The sequence below is a fragment of the Helicoverpa zea genome, chromosome 12 (assembly GCF_022581195.2).
Source record: "Helicoverpa zea isolate HzStark_Cry1AcR chromosome 12, ilHelZeax1.1, whole genome shotgun sequence".
Taxonomy (NCBI): Eukaryota; Metazoa; Arthropoda; class Insecta; order Lepidoptera; family Noctuidae; genus Helicoverpa; species Helicoverpa zea.
In genome coordinates, this window is record NC_061463.1 from 379,025 (window position 1) to 401,477 (window position 22,453).

Consider the following 22,453-nt stretch of genomic DNA (forward strand, 5'->3'; position numbering starts at 1 on the left):
TCAATTAGCTGCCACCAGCACCGCCCGCGCCGTCGTGCGCCAAAGCGAAAGAAAACAATATTGCAGTGCGACGCTTAAACTCTTCAGAGGTTCCGTGCCTTACCTTGTGATGCGATAGCGCTACAAGCCCGTAGACAGGACAAGTTTTTTTCAGTTTGATTTTGGGATAGTTACCTACATTACAAAGAAGAAGAATATCTTCCTGTCGCTTTGTACACCTCAGTGGTATTTATGTTTTCAAGCTTTCTGTGATTAATAAGAAAGTTCTCTCATCTATGAAGCCGTTAATTCTGACGTTGTCTGATTTTTGTACTTATATCGGTAATAGAGACAGCAGCATCTTGAACACCTGTCACAAGTTTTCGTTACTTTGAACAAATTATGCTGTTGTTTCGTTTTTGATTTTCATAATTCGTGTCTAATAGACACCCATCTATACGGAGCTTTTGAAGTCATGTGTGCTGCAGCTATATCTAGATGTTCACAATTAGTATGTCCGTCATCGTCACATATGCATTCTCGGCAGGCTGCATCACGTCACCGGAATCAGTTCCGGCTGAGCGCGCCGCGTCTAAATTTTTGTGATCGCGGCGCTCGTCTCGCGAGTTTGGCCCTCGTCTCTTTGAGGTGCAGATCAAAGCATACGCGCTTCTATTAGCCCTGATTACAGCGGCAGCACTCGACGCCCCCCGCCCCGTCCCGTGCGCCTCGCACCCTCGCGGCCGCATTGTCTAACCGCGACCGCCGTCGGGTTAAGTTAAGATGCGTTGTAGTGTCATTGCAAGTTTAATTAGCTTTGATAGTGATGCGCCGACGTTTGACGTCTCTGCCACGATAAGTGCCGGGCCACTTACGCAACGGTGGCTACATAGTCTAGCCTTAAAGTATAATCAACTATTTTAGTTGACAAGTACGGATGTCACAAAGGCAATAGCGTTTGTAGTTCGCCACTCGTGTACGCTAGGTCGGCGATAACCCCAATTAATTAGTATGAATGAGTTGTGCAGCTCCACGTGACTAGATAATTGTCTAGCCTGGAATGTCTGCGTTTCACTGATAATGCACTATTTTAAAGTAATCAAGTATTTAAAACAACAGAACTCATTGATATGTCGTATCGTTCTATTTGCGTACTTATCAGAAATGAATGAATTTAATCATCTGGTTATCGCGGGAGCTGCCTCAAAATATTTATAGATCACAGAATGTTATTGTTCGAATCGGTTTAACACATTTATTGCGGAATTTGGGTCGTAATTGTAGTCGTCATGTATTTACTGATAAATTCGTCGTTCCATGTAATCATTCACCAGCATTTTTTTTCAAAAGTTTTTACTTTAAAGTTATTACAACTTCACCTGAAGTAAGTAAAACCTGTGGTAAAACCAAATATATTAGAGTTATATATAAACACCTAGTAAGTAATTGGGCATAGGTATCACGATGTTTGTATTAATAATATCAAAAATACAACTTTATATACTAACTTTATAGTTTCTGCCTGCGATTCCTTTAGACTTCAGAATTGGGTACGCATATTACCTTTGCATTGCAAATGCAAATGCATTTTGCAATAGAAGTAGCAATTGGCATTGATCAGCTGATGTGTTCAGTTATTTCCTCCAATCAGCATGTGGCGTCGGTGGTGTAATGGTCAGCATAGTTGCCTTCCAAGCAGTTGATCCGGGTTCGATTCCCGGCCGACGCACACTTTTTGCAGTCTTTTCGATCTTAGAAATAACAAAGTATTTCATTTGCTAGTCTAAAAGTCATTACGGTTTACATTTTGGTTCGTACTTCTTTAGATATTGTCTCTACTTCCACAATTTTTCTTTGTTCAATAGTTCTCACATTTTTTCCAAATAATGGATATTTTTTGTATCATATTAAAGCACAAACATTGGACATATAAAAAAAATATATTTGTAAATAAACAGAATTTAATTTATTGATCCGCGTCACCAATCGATCTAAATTAGATATGTAGCACATTTACTAAAGTTGCCGGTAGATGGCGCTACTTGTCACACATAAAATTATGGGCATAGGTACCGCTTTAATTTAGCATTCATTCAGTATGTGCATAATATTTATTTCTTAATTAGCTTTTTATAATAATATGGGATGTATATTATGTAAAAACTTCGACATTTTACGAATATCAGATAGTATTAAAAAAAATCAAGTCTGCTTGTAATTGCAGACATATTATGTAATAGGCATGTCTCTTATTACAAGATGTTGTGTAGCTCTATCTAGAATTGTAGACTAAACATAGCTCGTTGCATTAAGTCTGGAACTAAATGAATTAGCTTCATAAGACTTCGTCACAGTATTTCGTGTAGCACGTTGCAATTACGAACAAATTGTGTGGAGTACCGTGTTTGCAGCCACGGAAATTGTGTCTTCTGTCAATATCAGGGTCTTAACACACATCAGAAATATATAGACCACCTTAAGGACATAGATATAAGGGTGATTTTAACTAGAATAGAGTGCAAATGGTAATTTTGTGTTAGTTTTCGTCAGTAATTGTGTATGATTGTCTTGTAGGCGAGTTATCGGGTGTTCGGAGGGTGAGGGAGTCAAACTAAATATTGGTATCTGCGTTTAATATGTGGAAACTAATAATGGGCTCGGTATCTATTGGCAGCCATTGCCGACGCTTGGGGTAGGACGGTGACGAGCAGAAATAATGTTTGATTTTGCCTTATTAGAGGCTATTTGCTTTGTTTCTTTTTGTCATCACCAAAGATATTAAATGTCACGTATTTTTTTGTCTCTGCAGGCCAAAGATATGAGTGTTTACTATTGTACCTATTTCTGCCCTCCTCGTAATATTCTTCAATCAATATCACATACTGATTTTACCATAAATCCGTTTTCAGCATAAATCCCAAATTCCCAATCACGCATCTAAAATGTTGAGTCCAAAAAAAAAAAACTTTCACTTACAACCTACGTTCAGTTTTACGGTTTTACTATCAAAGGAGTTTTTATTTACTCGTGTCATAATCGAAGGTCAGAGGTTATCGGAGGTAGGAAACTAATTGGCACTCCAGTTGGCACGATGCTTGGTGACGCGGCGAGTTGTGTGGCCGACTGTACCTCTCTAGTGGGATCTGAAATGCTGGTTTTACGGCAGAAAATACAGGGCATTTTGTCGTAGGTAAAATGGAGTGGATGATAGATATATGGCTATATGGTGGCTAGTATGACAGGTTGTATAAAAAAAACGCGAAGTGAAAATGTGAGCAACTGTTAAACATGAAAAACTAGAAGACATAGAAGAAGACCTATAACATGTAATCCAAGTCAAAAATTACGAACGAAAACATCGATTTAGATACTTCTAGAGCAAATCACATTAACAGATAGGTGCCTATCTCTAGGAAAATGCGATACAAAAAATCTGCTTACCATTGCACTCAAAGCAACCTCAGTTTAAAAGCGCATTGAACGAACGAATGAAGTATTTAGTTGATTCATTCGTTCCCTCTGCACCGGGAGGATTACGGCGTCTTGTCTTGCAGACGGCGTTGCTTACGACCCAGGTAATATATTCTCACTTTGAGCGAGACTCTGAGCTGCTTACTACGAATATTTCTAAGCGAACCTATGCAGGAATGAAGTAGGTACTAACTAGGTACCCAAGTATCTATGTATCTATTCGTTTTCGCTTTATTTACATATATGTTTGGTATTTTACTTTTTTCTAATTACACCCTTAAGGTTTATTTTTACTGGTAATTCTTGTTTAGCATTTTGATACAGTTACTTGGTCTAGAATATAGACATGATTGTCCTAAGTCTGTCAGTAAACACTGATAATCGATAGACAATCTTCTGAGCAATACAGATAGACAGCATTCCTTTCAGATGTGTATTTATCAACTTCAACCAACATTTGCCAGGACTTGCTTGATGTTTACCAACATTCAATGATGTTACTTATAGGACAATTTTCGCTTGTTTTTGAACCATTCACATGCAAATGCTTTCCAGTACAATTCAAAGCACCCAGCCACAATAAAACCTGACCTTGGCAGTGCCCAACAAGATTGGTTGAATATTCCCTCATGATACATGGAGCAGTGCGATATGATCTTCCTCAGAGCGTCTCAAGGCGATTGCGATGGCAAACAGAGATAGCGCAAATGCGGTGAAAGGATGTGGGTCGCGCCCGCGGCTGAGGTCCTATTACGAACAGGACTCGGGATGAGGAGGTTTTAAACCTTGGTTGCATTAGGATAAATTGGTTACTTGCGTCGAGGGAAATAATGTTGTTGTGATACGGAATTATAGGTGTTACAAAATCCGTGTAAAATACTGAAACCATGTTAAGCAAAGATTCCAGTTGTGTTAAGTTATGGCACAATTCTTGCCTATTCATTGCTTAGTCTTAGGTGTCAAGCGGTATGAATGCTGCCTTGCTTATAGCTAAGCAAGTTGGCCATCTTGAAATAGTGGCATCGCTTATTGACCAATTCTTATAGCTAATGCTGTTTTCGACATTCAAATTACTACAGGTACTTTTGTTTTCTTCGTCTTCCAGAATAAGACTCCTCACTTGCAGCAAGACGCGGCCGCTAATCTGTAGACGTAAACACGGCGTCTGTGACCGTCGTGTGTATTCATGAGTGAGCTCTCTCCGTGCACCGCACCGGTGCGCTTTGTGCGGCCGAGCTGTTGCCAGCCAGGCTTCAATGTTAGGAGCTAATCATTCGTTAAGGTGATCAAGTTTGATAGAATCTCCTCTATCTTTAAATTCATAGTCCATGATTGTGCTCTCACCGATGCGCTTTGTGCGGCTGAGCTGTTGCCAGTTAGGCTTCAATTTGACGAGTTAATCATTTATTAAGGTGATCAAGTTTGGTAGTATCTACTCTTTCTTGAGATTTTGCTATTTACTCTTTGTTTTAAATATGTTGCATGAGTGAGCTCTCACCGATGTAGTGGTGCGCTTTGTGCGACCAAGCTGTTGCCAGCCAGCCCTGCAATGTTAGAAGCTAGTGTAAGGCTCTAAGAAAGCATTGATTGTATAGGACTAGTAGTATTGGGCTGACATAGTGTAGTCTATTTAAAATAGATCTCAGTGGCGTGCACTTGGAGAGGCCTATGTCCAGCAGTGGACTGCGATAGGCTGATGATGATGATGATGATAGTGTAGTCTCAATATATGACATATCATCGACACGAAAGAAGAAGAAGAAGTAGGTTTAAATGCTGACTAGTTGGAGATTATAGTCTATGTGGGCACTTCAATTTAACTGGTGTTTCTGACATACTAACTTTGGTTCACAATCATGACACCCTCATGTGAAGTTAGTTTGGGCATCTATTACTGAAAAAACAGAATGCATAAAGACCGGTTTATTTAACATTAATAAACAAATAACGTTGTACTAAATAACTGAATAATGACTATGCTGTAGTGTCCGCGGTGTCGGTCACTGAGCGAGACACCGCTGACACTCATTACGGGACGCGCGACGACGACGCACCGGCCACGGAGCACGACACACATCCGAAGTTACATTGGAGTTTTATATTTATTTATTTATACCTTTTTGTTGATTTCTGCATTTCTGTTTGCATTGTGAATCCTAGCACGTTACTGTGATTCAGTTTTAAAAATGTGGGTTGAAGTCTTTCTTTGTAAGTTTCTTCCCAAATGGAGAATGATAATTTCCTTATAGGATGTAATTCCTAGTTGGAATTCCTATAAGTACTTGTGCTCCTGATATTAAAGGATTATGAAATATCAGCGTGATTGACGTTCATTTGATATTTTGCGTGAAATAACCAAAACACTATATCTACCTAAACGTGAGCTATTTACATGTAAGTAAAAGCACCACTAATCTTAATGATATACTTACAAAACTTCACTAAACAGCAAGTGTACCTTCTATCTCGCGTCATATCGTCGACCAATTCGCCCTAACTACTTGAAGTCACCCCCTCCGGTGCACCCCACTAAAAAGCCATTACCGCGCCTTTGATCCGCACCGCGCCGCCTTTGATCGCGCCGCTTCGACTGCCCACTTATAACTATTGCCTGTAGTCTTCAGGAAAAACTCGCGAGATGTAACAAATGACAAGACTCGTTTTGTTTAGCAAGAAAAAGTTGACGGTTAGGTCTAAGGACAATGTTATATAGTAAATTAATGTGATTAAATATTAATTCATGAAGATAATATACATTATAATTTAGATTATAATGAGTTTTTTAGTCACAATTTGTGTAGTATAGAATTTTCAGAAATTCGCTTAAGTTGAGAGTTTGGCATCAACATCTGATATCGTCTCAACAAAAATCATTGCATTTTGGCCAAATGCCAATTCATGTAACATTTTAAAAGTAGGAAAAGAAATTAAGTCCAATCTATGGCGTCCACGGCCGATTTCGGCCACGGCGGCTGTTCTCATTTAAGGAGATCAGCCAGCTGCGCAGGACATATTATAGTGCACGAGCATTTGCGCAGACACAGGTGCACTCACTATTCCTTAACTCTCATAGCCCGATGGGACGGTAATCCGACACGACCGGAGAGAGATCAGGCGCAGGACCGACATTTACGTGCTCTCCGATGCACGGGTGTATCAATCACCAGCTTCCAGGCTCCGGGTTGCTTTGTGAAAGTCTTCTAAAACCCACAAAGCGATTTCGGCCCGACTCGAGAATCGAACCCGAGACCTCGTGCTCAGCAGCCGCATTTGCGACAGCTAGACCAACGAGGCAGTCCAATCTACCTCAAAGTACAAACGTCACGCATCACTTCAGTTTTCACAACAGCAACATCATGTAGACTTCCTAGACACACATGTCGCCCTGGTACCAAAGTATAAAAGACTCCATTCTTCCCCACTTCATACTCAGAGTGCTCCATACGGCGATAATTAGCCGAGCTTTGATAGACATGACGTCATATCACGTCGTGTGACGTCACTACCGCTCCAAATTAGCTCTCGTAACAAACCTGCTTATGATACAAAGTGCTCGCTTTGATACGAGCCACACGTATTGACGAATCCCGCTAAAATCGAGTAATGTCGTTCTAACGAAATATTACGGGATTTTTTGCTACATTTTCTTTTTTTTTCCACACAAGATCTATGCATTCGCAGAAATGTTTACAGTTTTAATCAAGGTATTTTAAAAAAACACCCGTCTGCAACTGTCTGCAACTTATGACTCGCGAGTTTCCAATTAACACTCGCAAGACGTGTTTTACGCGCTTACAACAAATACCAATTAGTTTTCTCTTCATGACGAACGAGTAAGTAATAAACAACAGCAGACGGGAAAAAATGAAAAGCTGTTTTAGATTTGACAAGCAAAAATATAACGCGGTCATGTATGATATCCCCAAAAAGTATCATCATCCTTTGTTAAGTTAATCAGCCGCAACCATCGTAAGTATTTACAATCATAAGGTTCTTATCAAAAGAGGTTTAAAACATCAGCTTCCTTTGTGCCGAGTCGGCGTGATCTCAAGATGTGACTTGCTCAGTGCTCATTGATTCGGAAATGTGTATTCTCGACTCGTGTGCATTGACGTCATTTATTCGTATTTGTACAATAAATATTGTTTCGTAGCTTCCTTTAACTTATGAACGACAAATTGAAGCTGTTGCTCGTTTTCAAAACGTATGGTTACTCACTTTTTGGTGCTGCATCTTCATTTTTTGAACATAGGCAATAAGTACTTACTGCCAATACTGCAATGTTGCAAAATAATCTACTTTTTAATGTGGGTTATACGAAGTACGAAGTAAATACTTGCTTAAATTATTTCCTTTCTTACAAGATTACATAAACCCTTTTCTGTAGGCAGACTCTTGTTAGGGTTTATTGGTGTCAAAGACAAATTAAAATCAGCCCTATTTTAGTCGTCTGTCGAATCGATCAAGCAAATAGGTAAGTATAACCGTAACAAATATGTAATATTTCTCCAGATTATAGTAAGTTCAACTCAGTCGTGCGCGCGGCCCTATGTGTGGGTAACCCTTGTACATATACAGTGACTTTGTGTGCGTGACAAGAGGTACAGTCGGGTACAAATACAGTTATTTAGGGGTTGTATACGGCTGTTTAAAGTACAGTTATTACGTAATTTAGTTTATTTATTTATAATGATTCTGTATCGCTACTTGAAAAATCAAATGATGAATTTTCGGATTCGCTACTTTCACCAATGTTAATTATAAATTCTGACTCCATGTCAAAATGTCTATAGTATTCTTCTTTTTTCTTTTGTACATGTCGACAAGTATTACCCAACATCCCTTCATCAATTTGACTTAAACGTTCATTTATGAGTTTCATTATTTCCGTCTTATTTTGGTCGACATTATGCGAAGCAATATAATTTTTTAAAATTCCCCACACATTTTGTTTCCATTATTATACTAAATTATAGGTCTTTTACATTCTTAGTCCACACATTTATTTATTGTCCGCGTACCCCGAGCTAGAAAATATGTAAGGAGTATTTAATTCATCTTAGATATTTCACTTCATTTATTTCTTAGATACTGTCAATGTCAATTTGAAAAGCCGTATGAGAAAATAATGATAAACTGTAAAATGTAATAATAAAAAGCTTTGAATGTTGTTACATTTTTTTGAAACGCTACCTGACTCCTTAAAACATTTTCTCCGTGAAGAACTAGACATTTTCGTAAACGACTGTACCCATAACAAAAAGCGATGCGAACACGTCATGCTCGGACGACGTCACTGTCACACGAATGAAAGTTGTATATTTACAAGCCGACGCACACATAGGGCCGCGCGCAAATCTGAGTTGAACTATAGTTCGGCCATTCAGAGAATGCGTTCCTGACACGTCGCGATTGAACTGACGACGTAACTTTGCAATGGCGTTGCAGTTACGATAAAAATATTTTTGCTGGTTGTTTACCGTTTTAACAATTGAGGAGCATTAAAACAACATTATTATATCAATAATCAATGAATGTAGTTACGTCGTCAGTTCAATCGCGACGTGTCAGGAACGCATTCTCTGAATGGCCGAACTATATCTATACTAATATTTGTCTTGATGAAAGCTTTTCATTATCCCTTATATTTTTATAACAGTCTGAAAATGAAAGAAGGTAACATCTGATGAGAAATATTGTTGTCCTAGAATTATACGAGAATAATCCCTGAATATTGTGAATGGCTTGCATTAGGTAATAGAGAACAGTAATACTTATGTCATACTTTCTTATCACCGAAAGAAGTACAAGTAAAGAAATATTTTCATTACGAACAAAATTCGTCATTGTTACAAATAGAGGTTTTTTGTGAAAATTGAGATTAACCTTAAGTATGTTACTATTTATAGATAACTATTTATAACTAGGCAAATCCACAAAATCTACAAACTACTCTTTTATAAAATCGCTACCAAGAGCTCATAAAAGCAAGAAGATCGCAGCTAATCCAAGACGTAATTTGCAAGCGAACTTCTTGAAAAGTACCAGGCGTTCATAAAAACGAGATAGTTGTAAGTTCTTGGTGCGAGTGTGCGATCCGACGCGCGCTCATCACGGATTCCCTTTGCCGATGGTGCCCCTTCCCCCGCGCCCCGCGCACACCCGCGACCCTCTCAAAAGAAATCCTTGCGATTGCTAACTAAAAGTACGCGGAACTGTTTGGATGTTCTTAGATGGCAAGTGTAGGTTTCAGTTTAATTACGTGCCCATGAATATTTATTAAGTGGTTCTATGGGTTTCTTATTTTTTTATAGCTTGTAGTACGGTGTAAAATGGTACTGGGGCAAAGGATAAGAAAGTGCGAGATCTAAAAAAAAGATTTTGCAAAACATTGCAACATGTGTAAGAAGTACTTCATGGAATAAACATAGACACTCACTCGACAGAATTATCAATACATAAAAGCTGTGTTAGGGTGCTGTTCATATTTTACGATACAAATATTGGCAGTGAAACATGCTCCCACAGGCACTTTTCAATAAAACACAAGTAATAGCGAACATCTTCAAGATCGATTCTTTATGGTAAGCCTGACGTTCCTTTTGGGCTCACATGCACCCCAATGTTACCTACCCTCGGGATCTCGCCTCTCCCTCACTCCTACTTAAAGATGTGTTGTCCTCTCTTTTGCTGCAAACGTCATTGCGTGGCGCATTGTCTGCAAACGAAATGAAGATTCAATTGTGACTCAAACACAAGGGCACTAAGGTCCAAATTGGATCGGATTTGTGTCGTGAAAAGGAAATTGGCATTTACTTCGACAGTGGAAAAGCCAGTTTTCCGCGGCAAATTTTGAAAATGGAATCCGAAAGTATAGGGCTACCAAGTTAAGTTTACCGTCCCGGGTGTTGTTTTCCTTCGACCGTGGCTCACTGTTTGGGTTTGACAAGTGCAAAATAATTTTGTCGCTTTGTGCGTTCGAAACACGCCGGCCGGCCGCATTCGTTGACATGTACCGGCACGCGAACGTTTTTGTTCCATTTTCAGTGTTTTAAAATTTGATTTTTTATTCGAAATGTGACGTTTGACTTTGGAAACTGTGTGTACAGCCAGTGTCGTAGTTATGTAACGTAGAGTTATAGGTAAACAAAGAGGTTGTGTTACGTCGGTGGCCTGAGATTTGTATACGAAGTAAAATTAAGATTGCTATACGTAAATTAGAATAATACTAGTGTTAAACATAATTTTGATAGTTTAATTTGCTCAATAGATTGAGTGTTAAGTGGTTTCATCGTGACTGAAGGTTAAAACCAAAGGTATGTACATAGATTTTTTCTATTTATTTTGGAAACCTACATACCTAGATTATTTTGACAAGTAACCAATGAGTATACCTAGTTACTTTTAAATTAATTCCAAGCGCAAACTTAAGGGGTAAATTAGTGTGAGTTGAGAAAGACTGCAGGTTGTGCAGTGGTTGCGTGGGTCGTTGACCCTGGTTGCCATGGCGACGGCGACCACCATGTGCGCGGAGGCTACGCTGCTACGCGGCTACGGCTGATTGCTACGATTGCCTACGGAATGCTAGCTAGCTGGTATTGGCATTGCCTGTGTAGTTTTGCGAGCATTTTTACTTGATGAAAAGTCTGATTAGTGGATGTTTCTACAAAGGTATAATGCCTACTATATCCTGTCGTAAACAATGAAACTCTAGGCTTATTGTGATATTGATGACTTCGTTTGATGTTATGTAAAATCATTCTGATTTTCTATCAGGATCTTTTTTCATTAGACTATATAAGTGTCTTCTAAGTAAAACAAACAAACGTATACCGGTGTTAAGCAAGGCATATAAAGTTGTAAGTGGTGGAGTTACGCGCGCTCGACATTTTGCGGGCAGTAAAGCAATAATCCGGTATTGTTCGATCGCTGATAACTGTTATAAGGTGCGTGCTCTATTAAATGCGCAGCTATAGTCTATGCGCTACTTAACCTTCGTCTAAGTTTTGATGTAAGAGTAGTAACTTAAAAGTTCGAACGACAAATAACCCATTTTTAAGATTCCATAGTTCTAGTTAATTTATGGAAGCATAAAAGGTACTAAAGGTAACTACATATTTGCTATTTAAGCTTTATTGATGATCGAAGGGGATTAGGGAGACAAACTTTAACTTGTACAAAATATACAACTGTATAGTAAACCATTATTCCTAACAAAGACAAGTAATTTTAATAACCAGCTATACCTTCTACGATATACATAATGTTCTATACCTATGTCCTACGTAAAGCCACAAGCGAGGCGACGCGAGCGCTCCCGCGGGACGCGCATGTCATGTTACCGGATTATGTAAACCTGCCGCCTGTAACTATGGGAGACTCAACGCCAAGCTTTTATTGAGGAAATATTGTTCCATGGCGTTGGAATGGAACACTGTTCTTTTTGGTTTGAAGAAAAGCTCGTAATGCTAGATGCCTTACGAGTTTTTGATTGAGCATAAGAGTTTTCAGAGTGTTTTTTATTTTATTTTTTTATAGGAAAGAAAAAATAATGTACAAAGGTCCACCTTTGTACTTTAACGCCTTTGCCAGTCAATCTTTAGGTGGAGGAGAAATTTCATCGCAGGTGCTCAAGCACTAATTCTACAATACTATATCAGAGCCGTGACGCATTATAATGAGGAATCAAATATTCTTCATTATGTTGGGTATGCGCTATAATCTAATGCACTTCTCACAGTGCTGCAGTTAGTTAGCGAGAATTTAATATGGTACAATATACTGTTAAATTGAAGGTATAATGTTGTCGAAGATCAAAATTATAGTCACTGAAAATGTTTGCTTTTAAGGGGAAAATGTTCTACGACGTTAACAAGGGTAGTCATCTATATGCTAAATTAATTATTGTAGCTATAGCTTGTACTGTACAATGAGTATAACTCACAGTGTTGGGGTATAACCCTTTTATTGTTTTATAGGTCTAGGCGAGCGTTTAGCTGTGATTTACAATCACTCCGATTTAGCGCTGGGTGACGCTGCACAAAGGAATCGGGGCTGGAAAACATCAAGCGCTTTTACGCTTACATTACTAATATTAATTGCTTTTGTTCTTTGTGATTATTTGTTCTTGGGGATTTATGTGTGAGGTATCATTGAAATGTAATTTTCAACCCATAAAATAGGTCCAGATCAGTTTGTACGAGTGTGTAGCTACGAACTGCATTTGTAATTTTTGATAATACTTACATAGTACATTTTTCGCTCAATAAATGTTTTCGGGCTGTAGAAGTGCTTATTAAATACTAGCTTCTGCCCGCGACTTCGTACGCGGATCCTGTCCCTTATGCCAGCGACTACGGGGTCAGCAAAATCGAAGATCTGAATAGTCTGATATTGAATTTTAAGGGCCCGTTGACTTGAAAACAACGGAATACGCATAACCATTAGAAACGTTCCATATATTTAATTTTTGTACTTTAACGGCAAAAGCACAGCAGACTAAACAAAACGCTGAGAACTGAACCGCAATAGACGTGACCATAGGGATAAAAGTAGTGATTCTAATTAGTCCGCATTTAAGTTGTGTGTGGCAAAAATATTACACGTATTATTACGTAAAAAAAGATTAAATAGATGACAATGTCGTGGTGACTTAGTGGAAGTCGTGGTGGTTTAGTGGGTAGAGAACCAATCTCTCAAGTATGAACGTGCGTCTTTGATTCCAGGTCTTGCAAGTGCCTGCCAATGCTTTTCTAAGTTCGTATGTACTTTCTACGTATATTTTGGATACCAATGACCGTTATTTGGAGGGGATTTTAAACTGTAGGTTCCGGCTGTCATTGAACATTCTTGGCAGTCGTTATGGGTAGTCAGAAGCCAGTAAGTCTTACCAAGGGGTGTTGGGTTGAGCGGTTAACCGGGTTGTGGAGGTCAGATAGGCAGTCGCTCCTTGTAAAACGCTGGTACTCAGTTGCATCGTGACTGGAAGTCGACCCTAACATAATTGGGACAAAGGCTCTTGAGATAATAACGACAATAATAATGAGATATAGGCACCGCAGGACATCTGAGGCTGATGACGGGGAGTAGCGACCCCGCGGGGCTATATATACTGAGTTCTCCAGGGAGAGTATACTGTCCCCCATCTCCGGCCGGTCGGAGTGAACCATGACGGGGGTAGGTCTCACGCGTCTGGCTTGGCTTGGCCGTCCAGAGTGGAGTCGCAGGAGCAGGATTAGTAGCCCTGCTCGGAGGGTAGGTGCCTCATGGTAAGCACAGGGAGCACGTAATCTGCGTTTAAAGTCCGCCGAGGTATCCTCACCCTTCAGCCGCTCATGTCCCTGTTGCCCTCTTGTTGCTATTCAGTGACTGGTTCCCGGGGGCCCAGTAAGTGAGGTGGCGACTCTCCACCTGCCATTTTTATATGTAGGTACCTAATACATTGTCATTCACTAACATCCCATCACAATAGCCCAAGTAGTTTTCCTCCATAGTTAGCAATAGTTTAGCACAGAACCGGGGATTGTCTTTTTTTTAACGATGTCCACCGGGGATTGTCCTTGGGTTCATTTCTATAGTGTATAAAGGGATAATCGTCGGTTTTGTGTCACCATTTCATTAAAGTTGTCTCAAAAGGGCTTCAGCGTGTTGGCTTCGGCCCCACGTTTGCCTCCCAAAATTCGGAACTCTGTAGTCCCGAGGTCTGGAAGAGACATACAAAATAATAATGAGATATAACGCAACAAAGTCGGAGAGTGGGGGCTCGTGACGCCACGTCTAGGTATGTAAAATTTGTACTAAGCAGTGACTTAACACGCAATTCAAGCGTGTTGTATCTTCGTTATTATTTGTTTGTGAGAGAGAGAAAAGAAAAATACGTGTCCATTATTTTAGGGTTATCTAAAAAACGGACTAATTTCTTTTTTTGATACCTATTTCATAACATTCATTTCTATACATTTCTAGTGTAGTATTGCTCTTGAAGTTCCACATCAGGTGTTCCAGATCTTTGATGTTTATACGTCAATAGAGAGTGCTTATCAGATTGAACAACTTTTGCTAAAACGTCATACCTCTATATGCTATAGTCTAGCTGGGCCCCTGGAGTTCCACATCAGGTGTTTTAGATCTTCAATTTGTATAAGTCAATAGAAAGTGCATATCAAATTGAACAACTTTTGCTAAAACGGCATACCTGTATATGGTACAGAGAAGCTGGGCTCTTGGGGTTCCACATCAGGTGTTCCAGATCTTAAAATTTATTATCTCAGCTGAAAATGCTCATCAAATGAAACAATTTTTGCCACGGCACCATATTTGTATCTCTTATAGTTTTATTGGTCTGTTGGAGTTCTGCATCAGGTCTTCAAGTTTCGAAGATAAATTATAGCCTATATGTTGACCAGGCCTAATACTGATACAACAAAGAAAAAATCATTGAAATCCGTTCAGTAGTTCGGAAGATTAGCGTGTACAAACAAACAGACATACAGACAGAATTTTTTTTTTGGATTTGTGCTCCATTACTGTTTCTAAACCCCACCCAATTACTATTTTTTTAATATATTCAATGTACAGACACAGTTTTTTTACAGATTTATTATATGTATAGATTATCCTTAAAACCCGTAATACTATGACGTATTGCTATTGAAATTACAAATCATTTACTCAGAAAATTACCAAAGTAAAAGGTACCTAATTGTTTTTCACATACCCATCAAAACCTCCAAATATAAACATCTACGTAGCAATATAAAACCTAAACCAAGTGCATGATACCCACAATGTTGGCGAGGAGGTGCGAACGAGCACAGTCGGACACCTCGCCACCTGTGTAGGGAATCCCGCGGGCATCGATCCGCTCTCCCCTTCTAGTGCTGTCTAGTGTTCCGGGATGCGGGATACCGGAGGTTTAGTGCTACACGAATTTGTAACGATGAATTTTGAATAGACTTGAATTGTGAGGTTGTTGTAAAAAATGCTGTTTTTCTTAGATATTTTTCTTCTTTAGATTGGATGATTTAATATTACCGAGTGTAGTCGAATTTTGTTACACCATAACCTTATTAATGTGCCCCTTTTTTATAATGGAACTTCAAATGAATCAAAAATTATCTTTGCTTTTGTCAACTGGTTAAATAATCACTTTAAAAGAGAAATTGTTACTTGGAAGCTTGTACTGAATCCCGTGAATAAAAAATCCCGTACAATTTCCACAAGGTGACATCACTAGCGAGTAGTGACGTCGGTATACCAAAGTTCCCCGGCTCACCCTTTTATTATAATTTTTCATATTAAACACCACAGCTTTTGGGATGCGTTTTTTCGCGAACAATCCGGGCGTGTTATTTTATGTAAATATTCTTGAAAGGGGACGGAGCCCTGAGTCACTAAGTCTGGCAGACGGTGCGTGTCATCCTTATATTTGCATATTATTTGGATTGCACTCTTATCTGTGTTTTTAAGGAAAGTGCTATGAAAATGTATTCACAGCAGATTGTTCATGACCCTTGGGCTATGAACTGTTTTACAAACTGTACGCAAGACAAAAAAATGGTTCGATACATGTTAGTTAAAATTGTTTAGACACGAAGTGATTCATGCAGAATCTATAAAACGTGTCCACCAATATACCACAAAAACAACCACAAAAAAATAACATGGCAATCCATTTTTTTTCTAACATTAAACACCGCCATCGGATCGCGTTCAAATAAACACATATTTACCTGCCCCGGGGATTATTCGCAGATAATGACAACACACGTATCGCCTACGTGACAAATATGAAAGAAAAACGTCTATCAATATACCGAATATACCGCAAAATCGTTTTTCCCTATATCAACAAGTTATTTGTAAATAACTGCGTATGTGCTGACATCGAAACTCAATACCAGCACAATTTACATGTTATTTCACTTGACGAGATGCTTGCTTGGGGCTTGGGTTTACTCGACTTAGGTGGAAGAGGGAATCATTTGTGTGTAAGTTATTTGTTTTGTTTTAGAGTATAAAATACTGAAGCTATTTGAAGATTTAAATCTCTGTCTGGCACAGAATCTTTTGCCTCAACCCATTTATTTATTTATTTATTTATTTAACTTTATGCAATCATACAATTACAAGGCGGACTTAATGCCATGGGCATTCTCTCCAGTCAACCTTAAGTTGATGCAGAGATAACATGGTAGGTGCATTACTTACTTAGAAAGACATGTATAAGACAACGAGAGATTAACCCATTCAAATGTGAAAAGCGACAAATGCTTGTAAAAACTTTCCTAAATGAGTATTGAATCATTACCAAGTTTGCAATAATCAAGCACGTTTGGTTTTGAAAAAGATTTAGAAAAATATTCAAATATGCATTACTACAGTATCATCAAAATTCATAAACCAAAATGTCCTATTTACCTTGGTAAAAACATAACAATATGCGCATGGAAGTAAGTGTCTCGTCGAGTGTCACCCGATCCCCGGGGGGAGTGACAACTCTAATGTGTCACATTATATGCTTCACACCTCGCGAGCGGACACACGGGCTGTTCCCAATATCACCTTATAAGTATAGTCCTTGATATTGCAAAGTCAATTTTTTTATTTCAAATAGGCCTTTGTGGGCTCTTATGAAACGTCACATGAATTTCGCGGTCCCAAAAAGTTTAAATACCAGGATATTTAATTTATGATCGATAATGTGACCTGCAACTTTTATCCTATGAACACGGAAATATTATGAAAAACTTAATAATGATTTTCCAGTAACACGAATCAATTTCACAATTTAATTGATATTGCGCTTCAAAAAACCCTTTACGTACACAAAACTCAATTTTCACATGAAAATCACTGTCGATAATATTCTGTTGCAATTGGTTGAAGTGTAAACTGGGAACCAGCCGCCTCTGACGTCACATTATTGGTTCACACCTCGGCGCGGTGTCATGTGACGGACAGACGGTAAGTTGACAGTTTTACTGGTGTCAAGGTGTCGCGTTACGTACGTACTGGGAAATTGGCGCGTTTTCGTGTTCTGCTTAATGAGTTCCCATAATTTAGGGTCGGGAGAGAAAAGTGTTGTTACTTTTACTTAGGTATACTAGGGTGCGCTGTGGAATTATCTGGCTTATGTCAAGTACTCGGGGATAATAATACGCAACCTTGTTTTCTAAAATCTTGGAATGTAATCCCTAAAGTTATTTGAAGTTTTAGCGTCCTTGGATTGCAGAAGAACAGTTAAAATTGGCTTTTTTATAGCTACGGAGACAGATAGATTATCGTGCATAAAAACTTGGGAAATAGTCCCATTTAGTTTAGTTTTTAAGCCCGCATAACTACACATCAGAAAACATACAGTATACATTATGATTTGATATGCCAGCGCAGTTCCAACCGCACTGGTATCACAATAAAACACTAGAGCAGACACAAGCGCACGTGCCCGCATTAGTACCTGAGACTCGCTAGCCGTACGTGATACCCTGGTACTTGCGCTGCGCTTCAACATTTTATATACTGTAAATATTTGAAAGGTTGTTTGTTACAGTTTCAGGCGTTTTTAAATTCATCATGATGGAAATAATTTTAAATCAATTTTTAATACGTAACTAGAAAATTCACGCCACTCCCCTTCCTGTTAAAAAGCTTGGTATGTTTTATTAGGTCAAAATAATCATATCTATCTACACCGCTCTCACTGGAACATTAGTTTAATCTCTATTTTAGTATTTAGTGCCCTGTATATCTCTCTCCGGTACATTGAGCGTTAGCTCGCTACATTTGGCGGCACGCGAGCTTCACATAAATAAAAACTAAATAAAATGCCATCATAAACAAGAGCTCGGTTTAATCTGTACTATAAAATGCTGATGTTAGTCGTTACCGCAGAAACACGAGATTTTTCGGCGCAAACTTATGAGCTTTGGGAACAAATTGTACTGCAGGGCGAAATGATGGGGTATAGAAAATATAAGGTGCGCGCTTCATATCCTCAATATCACGATGATAGTGATAAAGATACACCAACGTGTATTATCGAAAACCTACTGAAAATTCTCGTGGTCTCTAGGAAGACGTCCGATCAAGACAACCGACTTCGTTACGGTATTAGTACCCATAGATCTATTCAATTCTCATCAATATATGGCTAGTTAAGAACAGAAGTGATCCAAGTAACATTTTTGACAAAATGGAGCTAAGTCGATTTTTGGAACTTTTGAGTATGAAGTGAGGTTGTGCAAAAGTAATCCAAGTGCTATTCAGTACTTTTTCAAACAAACTCTTTTATGTTACGTTTCTGTATTTCAACAAATATTGCTATTTTCTACAATTAAATCAATATTTTTATCAAAATTGCATTTACTAAAGAAAAACAGTTATGAAAGTTTGAGTTATGTTTATATCTATCAAATAACAAACATATTTTAAATCATGTGCTCAACATAATTATGATATTCATAAAAACGCATTTCTATGAATATCTCAACTTTTAAAAAATGCTACTTGGATTACTTCTGTTCTTACCTAGCCATATAAGTATTTATACCTCTACATAATTGTTAGATTACCAATAGACATTATTCTTTCACTCTGTAATCTCCTAAACACAGTGTCCTTTCCAAACAAGTTACTCTGGCAAGCTCTCAACCTGCGTGGGTTGAAGTGCTACTGCAAACGGATCCGGTTGTACGAGCGAGTGTTAGCGCCAACTGTGTACTGTGTCATTTTTACAAAGTTTCTGTTTCAAGAAGTGGTTCCAACGCCAATACCTACTTATATAAGATACTGGATACGATACATGGGCAACCTTAATGTTTTTTTGCATTTATAAGGCAAAGAACACTCAATAAATTGAACTGTACCTACATGTTAATCGTCCATTACTTTGTTTTTTTATGGTCCAAAACAAGCTTAAGATGAATTCTCATACTAAAGATGAGGGAGAGAGAACAGTTTATGTGTATGATTCTTCTTGACCAAAAACCGTGGGAACCAAAGTGTATATTCATACAAAATTTAATTCGTCTCGCTTCATACATAACACCATGATTGATCTTACTTATCCTACGTCAGGAAAATGCTCCATCACAAACTAAATAGTATTTGTCAGGCGGGATGTCGCAGCATCCGCACCACTCAACGAGATTACTACATCATAATCGAATCAGCATTCGTAAACAAACCGATGAGTTCGTTCGTAACAATCGGTTAACCAACCGTTAACCAGTTAATATATTTGCGTTACCAAATCATAGGTTTATAACAGTTTCTCTTTGTAAATTACCGTGTAAATAATCTAGTTAAACGGATGATCCGGTTGAACGGCAGCGGATAAACCGATCGCAATAATTCGATACCTGACTAATGGAATCGATTTAGTTCTCGTAATCGAATTGTTTATAACTGTTTACTTGAATGTTTTGGTTTGTTGTGAGTGTTGACTGAGATTTTGAGAAAGGTAAAGAGGTAATGCAAATGTTTGTATGTGATAACTATCATGTTACCTCAAGGAGATTTAAATTCGTCGATCCGAAATGTATAAATGTTGCTAGGAGTAATTTGTAAGGAAAAGAGAAGCTCAAAAGTATGATTGTTTCAATATATCATCCGCCAGTTTTTTTAGCCTTGTATAGTGGGAACTACTCCGCGAAGCCGGTCAGAAAGTTGCATATAACCTTCCTTGAGAAATGGGCTTTTTGAAAGTGAAAGGGTTTTTCATATCGCAATATTAATAGAAGTCATTAGAATGAAATACATAGATATACATATACATACATAGTGCCTATATCTGCTCGGAACAGGCTACCTAGTTAGTTCCACCGTGGCTGCGGTAATTGAACTAAACAATATATCTAATTACGTTATTGTGTGTGCGGGTAAACGACGCGTTATGTCTGAATGTACGGCCGGTAATGGCGCGGAAACCTCGTGAATAACAGAATACTGTGCTTTTTGTAAGCTGTGAATATAAAATATGTACCTAACGCTGGTGGTTTTTATAAATTATGGATTTTTGTGGTATAATATAAGCTGATTCGTATTAAAATTGCAGCTATTTTAAAGGGGTGAATAAGAAAGGCTAGTTAACGCATTTATTCTGTCTGCTGGACACAATTGCTTGATAAAATTAAATCTTATTTTCTTCTTGTCTACTTCATAGTTTGCAAAACAACAAAATACTCACGATTCTTTCGTTTGTTTTAGAAAAACATTTTTCTTCCCAATACTTAATAATTTCACGGTCTTTTGTAGACTGATATTCCTACTCTAATACCCCCTCTACAGAGGAAATTGCACAGGAATGCAGTCCCAAGTTGATCGGCAATACCTTGCATACACAGCACCGTTATGTTATGAAACTATCAGCTGACCAGCGAGCCGTGTGGAGGACACTCTCGCATTACGGTGTCACGTTACACAGGCACCGCTGTCGCTCACTGTACCGCAAGGAATGGACGCAAGCTGATGTTTATTGACTTGAGAATATTCTAGTTTTGTGCATACTAAAATTCGTATGAAGATAGTAGTGATAAGTACTGACACGGCTATTAGGATTATTGACGAAGAAAATGTGAAGGAAAGTGATGTTGAAATTGTAGACTATCCCTTTGGGATGCACATATGCAATGGATTAAAGGACTATGCTTGCATATACATACCTATATAGTTCTTATGTTACGGGGTATTTGTTTAAGCTAAGGGGCCTTGTATTTGAGAGATATCTGCATACCAACATTGCTAGAGACGTGCTGCTAAAGTAAACAGTCAACTATAACTGTGCCATTGCTGATTACCAGCTGTTACACCAAACATTTCGATTTTTAATTGTATTTTCATACTCAGTGAAGCTTTAATAATAATTAATCAACTTTGCCACCACTGTAATAATATTAAATGAATATTCATCAACTGCAGTAAATATTTCCACCAATATTGGTTTACGGTACATTGATAGATTACTGCGTAGAGTTTTGTATACTTTGCTAACAGAATGAGCAATGGATGAAGCTTGGTACTTGGGATATAGTGGAAAATTTCCCGGGTTTGATAAATTTGTGGTGGGAGATTATAAATTTAATATTCATAGAGTGGAAGGTACAAGTGTACATTTGTATTCCGGTCGCTCTCGGCAACACTCGGCCGGCCCTCGGGTGCGCCCGTCTTTTGTCTTTACTGCACTTTTATGAGAGGTGCAAGGCTGTATGTATTGTATATGTGTAGCCTGTTCTCGTAGCACAAATTTTAATACGTAGTAAGAATGAACAGAGTTAAAGGAGAGGTGGACTAATTTCTTAGCTGAGTTTGACTTTCTTAGATTACATTGGCTGGCTGACTTTCTTTAACCAGCTTACAGCCAACACCTATTTCACCCTCCCCCCAAACGCAAGCCAAATAAAATAATTTACCATTAAAATTTAAAAAATGTCGCACAGATTCAAAAGGCGCGCTTAAGTTTTATAAGAGAGCGGCGTCACACGAGGCGTCGCGTTAATTTTCTTGTAAGCCTAATTACACACGAGCTTATTTGCGCCTCGCCTCACGTGCCTGCCTCGTCGTCGAGGTGTGAAGTGAAACTTGCCACAAAAAACCCTTTACAAGTTTTTCAAGGGTAAAGTTTATACATCGTGAACGAGGCTGGGAGCTGTTTGAGCTAAATTGTCGCTTGCATTTTAATTAGGTGTTTTTGTCGTAATTTAATTATCATCCATTTGATCAATAATTAAGATTAGGTTACTTTTGGGTCTTTAATGTTTCGTGGGTCTGATGGAATTCCGTATAATTGTCAATGAATCAAACATAGATCGTGGTGTCGTTAAACTGACGAGTTGAAACAAAAGTACATGTTCTTTTTATCAAATCGCATTAATTAGTAAGAATTGATTTGGTGACTTTGTCCGAAAAACTTATGACGACGTAACTTTACATCTACTTAGTATACAATTAATGTTTTCGAATCGCGAACAAAATTAAAGCTTATTGTTGTAAAAGGTATAAAAAG

The 22,453-nt window shown here is 38.4% G+C and overlaps 1 non-coding gene across 1 annotated transcript; it reads left to right on the plus strand.

Moving 5' to 3' along the window:
• Positions 1-1,636: 1,636 nt before the first annotated feature.
• Trnag-ucc lies at positions 1,637-1,708 on the plus strand. Its single transcript has one exon. It is a non-coding gene; the product is annotated as a tRNA-Gly (tRNA).
• Positions 1,709-22,453: the final 20,745 nt, after the last annotated feature.